The sequence below is a fragment of the Triticum aestivum genome, chromosome 4D (assembly GCF_018294505.1).
Source record: "Triticum aestivum cultivar Chinese Spring chromosome 4D, IWGSC CS RefSeq v2.1, whole genome shotgun sequence".
In the NCBI taxonomy this organism is placed as follows: Eukaryota; Viridiplantae; Streptophyta; class Magnoliopsida; order Poales; family Poaceae; genus Triticum; species Triticum aestivum.
In genome coordinates, this window is record NC_057805.1 from 354,191,213 (window position 1) to 354,199,387 (window position 8,175).

The following is an 8,175-nucleotide window of genomic DNA, read 5'->3' on the forward strand; positions in this document are numbered from 1 at the left end:
TTGTTTTCGGTTTCACGAGAAATCAATATCTACGGAGGTCAAAATATGTTGTCAGTTTAACACGACTTTCTGGGCAACAAGAAACAACGGAAGCTTCAGAGAGATTGAGACGCGTGAGACGTCCATTTGCATCATGTTTTCCTACTAATATTTACAACATTTTTTATCATTATAATACTTTGTGATGCAATTCTAATGCCTTTTCTCTCTTAATTTGTAAGATTTACATGAAGAAGGAGATTGCCAACAGCTGGAATTCTGGACCTGGAAAAGCTACGTCAGGGATACCCATACTGCAGAACTCCAAATGAGATGAAATCTCACGAAGAATTTTTATAGAATATATAAAAAGTACTAGAGCAAAGAAGTACCAGAGGGGACCCACCAGCTGCCCACAAGGCAGCAGGGCCCAGGGGGCGCGCCCTAGTGCCTTGTTAGGCCACTGGCTGGCCTCTGGCCCCCATCTTCTTCTATGTGGAGAGTTTTGACCTAGAAAAAATAAAGAGAGAACTTTTGGGATGAAGCACCGCCGTCTCGATGTGGAACCTGGGTAGAAGCACTTTTGCTCTCCGGCGGAGCGATTCCGCCGGGGACACTTCCCTCCGGGAGGGGGAAATCAAAGCCATCGACATCACCAATGATCCTCTCATCATGGGAGGACAAATCTTCATCAACATGTTCACTAGCACCATCTCGTGTCAAACCCTAGCTCATACCTTGTATTCAATCTTTGTCTCAAAACCTTAGGTTGGTACTTGTGGGTTGCTAGTAGTGTTGATTACATCTTGTAGTTGATGCTAGTTGGTATATTTGGTGGAAGATTACATGTTCAGATCCTTAATGATAATCAATACCCCTCTGATCTTGAACATGGATATGATTTGTGATTAGTTACTTTTGTTCTTGAGGACATGGGAGAAGTCTTGTTATAAGTAATCATGTGAATTTGGTATTCATGTGATATTTTGATGATATGTATGTTGTTGCTTTCTTTAGTGGTGTCATGTGAACGTCGACTACATGACATTTCACCATACTTGGGCCTAAAGGAATGCATTATGGAGTAGTAATTAGATGATGGGTTGCTAGAGTGACAGAAGCTTAAACCCTAGTTTATGCGCTATTCCATAAGGGGCTGATTCGGATCCATATGTTTCATGCTATGATTAGATTTATCTTAATTCTTCTTTCATAGTTGTGGATGCTTGCGAGAGGGGTTAATCATAAGTGGGAGGCTTATTCAATTAAGAACAGCACCCAAGCACCGGTCCACCCACATACCAAATTATCAAAGTAGCGAACGTGAATCAAATAAACATGATGAAAGTGACTAGATGAAATTCCCATGTGTCCTCGAGAACGCTTTGCTTACTATAAAAGAACGTTTCTGCCTGTCCTTTTCTATAAAAAGGATTGGGCTACCTTGCTGCACCTTTGTTACTACTTCTACTTGTCACTTGTTATGAATTATCTTGCTACAAAACTATCTATCACTGTTACCTTTAATACTTGAAAAAAATACCTTGCTGAAAACCGCTTCTCATTTCCTTCTGCTCCTCGTTAGGTTCGACACTCTTACTTGTCTAAAGGACTATGATTGATCCCCTATACTTGTGGGTCATCAACGTGCATTGATGTCTACTACACAACTTTACTTATTGTAGACTCTGTTGGGCCTCCAAGCGCAGAGTTTTGTAGGACTGTAGAAAATTTCCCTCAAGTGGATGACCTAAGGTTTATCAATCCGTAGGAGGCGTAGGATGAAGATGGTCTCTCTCAAACAACCCTGCAATCAAATACAAGAAATCTCTTATGTCCCCAACACACCCAACACAATGGCAAATTGTATGGGTGCACTAGTTTGGCGAAGAGATGATGATACAAGTGTAATATGGATAGTAGATATAGGTTTTTGTAATCCTTCTCATAATAAGAATGTGCACGGTCTGGTTCGGTATGGCTGAAAATATAAAAACAACAAGGTAGCAAGTGATAAAACGGAACACAAACGGTATTGCAATGCGTAAAAACAAGGCCTAGGGTTCATACTTTCACTAGTGCAATCTCTCAACAGTGCTAACATAATTGAATCATATAACAACTCCTCAGCGTGTGACAGAGAGTCACTCCAAAGTTCTTATCTAACGGAGAGAACATAAGATGAAATTGTTTTAGGGTACGAAACCACCTCAAAGTTATCTTTTCTGATCAATCTATCGAGCCATCCCTATAAGAGCCACAAACAACCCTAGAGTTCGTACTAAAATAACACCATATGATACACATCAACCAACTCTAATGTCACCTAGATACTCCAATGTCACCACAAGTATCCATGAGTTGATTATACGATATGCATCAAACAACTTCAGATTTATAATATTCAATCCAACACAAAGAACTTCAAAGAGTGTCCCAAGATTTCTACCGGAGAAAGTAGGACGAAAACGTGCATCAACCCCTATGCATAGCTAGATTACCCCTGAAGGAAATATGCCCTAGAGGCAATAATAAAGTTATTATTTATTTCCTTATTTCATGATAAATGTTTATTATTCATGCTAGAATTGTATTAACCGGAAACATAATACATGTGTGAATACATAGACAAACAAAGTGTCACTAGTATGCCTCTACTTGACTAGCTCGTTAATCAAAGATGGTTAAGTTTCCTAGCCATTGACATGAGTTGTCATTTGATTAACGGGATCACATCATTAGGAGAATGATGTGATTGACTTGACCCATTCCGTTAGCTTAGCACTCGATCGTTTAGTATGTTGCTATTGCTTTCTTCATGACTTATACATGTTCCTATGACTATGAGATTATGCAACTCCCGTTTACCGGAGGAACACTTTGTGTGCTACCAAACGTCACAACGTAACTGGGTGATTATAAAGGTGCTCTACAGGTGTCTCCAAAGGTACTTGTTGGGTTGGCGTATTTCGAGATTAGGATTTGTCACTCCGATTGTCGGAGAGGTATCTCTGGGCCCACTCGGTAATGCACGTCACTATAAGCCTTGCAAGCATTGCAACTAATGAGTTAGTTGCGGGACGATGTATTACGGAACGAGTAAAGAGACTTGTCGGTAACGAGATTGAACTAGGTATTGAGATACCTACGATCGAATCTCGGGCAAGTAAACATACCGATGACAAAGGGAACAACGTATGTTGTTATGCGGTCTGACCGATAAAGATCTTCGTAGAATATGTAGGAGCCAATATGGGCATCCAGGTCCCGCTACTGGTTATTGACAAGAGAGGTGTCTCGGTCATGTCTACATAGTTCTCGAACCCGTAGGGTCCGCACACTTAACGTTCGTTGACGATATAGTACTATGAGTTATGTATGTTGGTGACCGAATGTTGTTCGGAGTTTTGGATGAGATCACGGATATGACGAGGAACTCCGGAATGGTCCGAAAGTAAAGATTGATATGTGGATAGTAGTGTTTGATCTCCGGAAAGGTTCCGGAATCCATCGGAAGGGGTTCCGGATGTTTTCCGAAATGTTTGGGCACGAGAACACTTTATCTCGGCCAAAGGGGAAAGCCCACGAGGTTTTTGGAAAGCGCAAAAGGAAGTTTTGCGGAGTCCAGGGGCCAGACGCCAGGGTCCCTGGCGTCTGGGTCCAGACGCCGGGAACCCTGGCGTCTGGCCTTGGAGTCCGAGAAGGACTCTTGCCTTTCAGGTGAAACCGACTTTGTGGAGGCTTTTACTCCAAGTTTCGACCCCAAGGCTCAACATATAAATAGAGGGGTAGGGCTAACACCCAAGACAGATCAAGAAACACCAAGCCATGTGCCGGCAACCCCGTCTCCTCTAGTTTATCCTCCGTCATAGTTTTCGTAGTGCTTAGGCGAAGCCCTGCGAAGCTTGTTCTTCACCAACACCGTCACCACGCCGTCGTGCTGCCGGAACTCATCTACTACTTTGCCCCTCTTGCTGGATCGAGAAGGCGAGGACGTCACCGAGCCGAACGTGTGCAGAACTCGGAGGTGTCGTGCTTTCGGTACTTGGATCGGTCGGATCGTGAAGACGTACGACTACATCAAGCGCGTTGATATAACGCTTCCGCTTACGGTCTACGAGGGTACGTAGACAACACTCTCCCCTCTTGTTGCTATGCATCACCATGATCTTGCGTGTGCATAGGAATTTTTTTGAAATTACTACGTTCCCCAACAACCCCAATGTCACCTCGGGAATCCGCAAGTCGAGTGCCAAAACATACATCAAGTGAATTGATAACCCACAAGTATAGGGGATCGTTTGTAACCTTTTTTGATAAATAAGAGTGTCGAACCCAACGAGGAGCTAAAGGCAGAACAAATATTCCCTCAAGTTCTATCGACCACCGATATAACTCTACGCACACTTAATGTTTGCTTTACCTAGAACAAGAATAAACCTAGAAGTACTTTGTAGGTGTGGATAGGTTTGCAAGATAATAAAGAACGTGAAAATAAAAGTTAGGTGTTGTTTAAATAAGGAAACAATTAAGTTTAGTAAAACGAGCGTGGATTAGTGGTGGTAGGATTTGCGGAATTGTCCCTTAGCAATAGACTACGTTGCTAGACCTATAGCAAGTTTTTATGTGGGAGAGGCCACTTCTAGCATGTCGTCCCTTACTTGGAATTCTATGCACTTATGATTGGAACTATTAGCAAGCATCCGCAACTAATAATGTTCACTAAGGTAAAACCCAACCATAGCATTAAGATATATATTGGTCCCCCTTAAATCCCGTACGTATCAATTTCTATGTTTAGGGTGAAGTTGTTGTCACCCTTGCCCTCCAATGCATAGTCCTATCAACATACTACTAACCCTATGGTGTGATCCACACACGCGCTCATACGATGGGCACCAAAGGATAGCAACATAACCGCAAGCAAATTAAACCAACCATAGCAATTCAGCAATTACCGATAGGACAACAAAAATATACTCGGACATCATAGGATGGCAACATAACATTGGATGATAGTATGAAGCATAAAGCACCATGTTCAAGTAGAGGGTACAACGGGTTGCAGGAGAGTGGACCGCTGAATATAGAAGGGGGAAGGTGATGAGGATGTTGGTGAAGATGACGGAGTTGCTGGAGTAGATCGCCATCACACGATGATTGCCTCGGTGGCGTTCCGGCGCCACCGGGAGAGAGCCCCCCTCCTTTTTCTTCTTCCTTGGCCTCCCCCTAGATGGAGGAGAGTTCCCCCTCTGGTCCATGGCCTCCATCGCGGCGAAGGGGCGGGAGCCCCTCCAAGATTGGATCTCCCTCTCTGTTCTCTTCTATTTCACGCTCCTGGTTTCTGGCCGAAAACCATTTCTTATATTCCCGGAGATCCATAACTCCGATTGTGCTGAGATTTTAACACGATTTTTTCCCGGATATAAGCTTCCTTGCGCCCGAAGTAGAGCTCCAACCGACTTACGAAGAGGGCACAACCCACCATCATGCGTCTGGGCTACCTGGCGCGCCCAGGTGTCTTGTGGTGGCTGTGGGGCCCGTTTGCGAGGATTCCACCTCCCAAAAACCACAAATATTCCAAAATAATTCTCCATAGATTTTTATCGCGTTTGGACTTCGTTTGATATGAATATTCTGCGAAACAAAAAACATGCAACAAACAGGAACTGGCACTGGGCACTGGATCAATAGGTTAGTCCAATAAATCATATAAAATGTTGTCAAAAGTATGTGAAAGTTGTATAATATTGGCATGAAACAATCAAAAATTATAGATACGACGAAGATGTATCAACATCCCCAAGCTTAATTCCTGCTCGTCCTCGAGTAGGTAAATGATAAAAAGATAATTTTTGATGTGGAATGCTACCTAGCATAATCTTGATCCTATATTTAATCATGGCATGAATATTAAGACAAGAGTGAATCAAAGCAATAGTCTATAATTTGACATAAAGACAACAATACTCAGGAATCCCAACAAACAATTGTGTCTTTCAAAATATCAACCCTAAAGAAAGCTATCCCTACAAAATCATATAGTATTGTCATGCTCTGTCTTCTTAACACAAAGTATTTATCATGCACAACCCCGATGACAAGCCGAGCAATTGGTTCATACTTTTTAACGCGCTTCAACTTTTTCAACCCTCACACAATACATGAGCGCAAGCCATGGATATAGCACTATGGGTGGAATAGAATATGATGATAGGGGTAAATATAGAGAAGACAAAAAGTAAGAAAGTCTCACATCGACGTGGCTGACCAACGAGCTATAGAGATGCCCATCAATTGATACCAATGCGAGGAGTAGGGATTGCCATGCAACGAATGCACTAAGAGCTATAACTGTATGCAAGCTCAATATGAAAACTAAGTGGGTGTGCATTGATGCGGCTTGAACTACGTCGGTATTTCCCCAAAGAGGAAGGGATGATGCAGCACAACTACGGTAGGTATTTCCCTCAGTGATGAGACCATGGTTATCGAACTAGCAGGAGAATCACGCAACACTATGTAAACGGTACATGCACACAAAGAAAAAATACTTGCAACCCCACGTGTAAGAGGGGTTGTCAATCCCTCCCGGGTAAAAAGATAGATTGGTTTGTAGTAGATTGGATAAATAGATCTCGCAGAAACGCAAAATAAAATAAATAACAAAAAATTGCAGCAAGATATTTTTGGGTTTTTGGATTAATAGATCTGAAAATAAAAGCGAATAAAAATAGATCTCGAAGCAAATATGATAAAGAATAGACCCGGGGGCCGTAGATTTCAGTAGTGTCTTCTCTCGAGAAAAATAGCATACGATGGGTAAACAAATTACTATTGGGCAATTGATAGAACTTCAAATAATCATGGCGATATCCAGGCAATGATCATTATATAGGCATCACGTAGATTAGTAGACTGACTCCTGCGTGCATCTACTACTATTACTCCACACATCGACCGCTATCCAGCATGCATCTAGTGTATTAAGTTCATGGAAAAATGTAGTAATCCAATAAGAATGATGGCATGATGTAGACAAGATCTGTTCATGTAGGAATAGACCCCATCTTGTTATCCTTAATAGCAACGATACATACGTGTCATGTCCCCTTCTGTCACTGGGATTGAGCACCGTAAGATCGAACCCATCACAAAGCACCTCTTCCCATGGCAAGAAAAATCGATCTAGTTGGCCTAACTAAACCAAAGATTCGAAGAATAAATACAAGGCTATAAGCAATCATGCATATAAGAGATCGAAACTCAAATAACTTTCATGGATAAAATAAATCCAATCATAAACTCAAAGTTCATCGGATCCCAACAAACACACCGCAAAAAGAGTTACATCAAATAGATCTCCAAGAGACCATTGTATTGAGAATCAAAAGAGAGAGAGAGAGGAAGCCATCTAGCTACTAACTATGGAGCCGAAGGTCTACAATGAACTACTCATGCATCATTGGAGAGGCACCAATGAGGATGATGAACCCCTCTATGATGGTGTCTAGATTGGATCTGGTGTTTCTGGAACTTGCGGTGGCTTGAATTGTGTTTTGTCGACTCCCCTAGGGTTTTTGGATTTTCGGGGTATTTATAGAGCAAAGAGGCGGTGCGGGAGGCGGCCGAGGTGGGCACGACCAACCAGGGCGCGCCCACGTGGGTTGTGCTCCCCTCGGAGAACCCCTCTGGTACTTCTTTGGCCCAACAGGTGTCTTCTAGTCCAGAAAAAATCTCCAAAAAGTTTCGCTGCGTTTGGACTTCGTTTGGTATTGATTTTCTGTGAAGTAAAAGACAAGCAAAAAACAGCAGCTGGCACTGGGCATTATGTCAATAGGTTAGTCCCAAAAAATTATATAAAGTTGCTATAAAATGATTGTAAAACATCCAAGAATGATCATATAACAGCATGGAACAATAACAAATTATAGATACCTTGGAGACATATTAGCATCCCCAAGCTTAATTCCTGCTCGTCCTCGAGTAGGTAAATGATAAAAACAGAATTTTTGATGTGGAATGCTGCCTATCATGTTCATCACATATTCTTTTCTTTTGTAGCATGGACATTTGGACTTTTATATGATTCAAAGCAATAGTCTAGTTTTAACATGAAGATTTCCATACTCAAACATATCAACAAGCAACCATGTCTTTCAAAATATCAACACTGAAGCAAGTTATCCCTAGCCC